The sequence below is a fragment of the Physeter macrocephalus genome, chromosome 2 (assembly GCF_002837175.3).
Source record: "Physeter macrocephalus isolate SW-GA chromosome 2, ASM283717v5, whole genome shotgun sequence".
Taxonomy (NCBI): Eukaryota; Metazoa; Chordata; class Mammalia; order Artiodactyla; family Physeteridae; genus Physeter; species Physeter macrocephalus.
In genome coordinates this window covers 37,224,233-37,225,411 of record NC_041215.1, presented here as the reverse complement: position 1 = coordinate 37,225,411, position 1,179 = coordinate 37,224,233, and positions in this window count along the sequence as shown.

The window sequence follows — 1,179 nt, the reverse complement described above, 5'->3', positions numbered from 1 at the left end:
TTTCCATTTCTCTAGGAGGGGGGTCAAAAAGGATCTTGCTGTGATTTATGTCATAGAGTGTTCTGCCTATGCTTTCCTCTAAGAGTTTGATAGTGTCTGGCCTTACATTTAGGTCTTTAACCCATTTTGAGTTTATTTTTGTGTATGGTGTTAGGGAGTGTTTTAATTTCATACTTTTACATGTAGCTGTCCAGTTTTCCCAGCACCACTTATTGAAGAGGCTGTCTTTTCTCCACTGTATATTCTTGCCTCCTTTATCAAAGAATAGGTGACCATATGTGTGTGGGTTTATCTCTGGGTTTCCTGTCCTGTTCCATTGATCTACATTTCTGTTTTTGTGCCAGTATCATATTGTCTTGATTACTGTAGCTTTGTAGTATAGTCTGAAGTCAGAGAGCCTGATTCCTCCAGCTCCATTTTTCGTTCTCAAGATTGCTTTGGCTATTTGCAGTCTTTTGTGTTTCCATACAAATTGTGAAATTTTTTGTTCTAGTTGTGTAAAAAATGCCAGTGGTAGTTTGATAGGGATTGCATTGAATCTATAGATTGTTTTGGGTAGTAGTCATTTTCACAATGTTGATTCTTCCAATCCAAGAACATGGTATATCTCTCCATCTATTTGTATCATCTTTAATTTCTTTCATCAGTGTCTTATAATTTTCGGCATACAGGTCTTTTGTCTCCTTAAGTAGGTTTATTCCTAGATATTTTATTCGTTTTGTTGCAATGGTAAATGGGGGTGTTTTCTTAATTTAACTCTCAGATTTTTCATCATTAGTGTATAAGAATGGCAGAGATTTGTGTGCATTAATTTTATATCCTGCTACTTTCCCAAATTCATTGATTAGCTCTAGTAGTTTTCTGGTAGCATCTTTAGGATTCTCTATGTATAGTATCATGTCATCTGCAAACAGTGACAGCTTTACTTCTTCTTTTCCGATTTGGATTCCTTTTATTTCTTTTTCTTCTCTGATTGCTGTGGCTAAAACTTCTAAAACTATATTGAATAAGAGCGGTGAGAGTGGGCAACATTGTCTTGTTCCTGATCTTAGTCGAAATGGTTTCAGTTTTTCACCATTGAGGATGATGTTTGTCATATATGGCCTTTATTATGTTGAGGAATGTTCCCTCTATGCCTGCTTTCTGGAGGGTTTTTATCATAAATGGGTGTTGAATTTT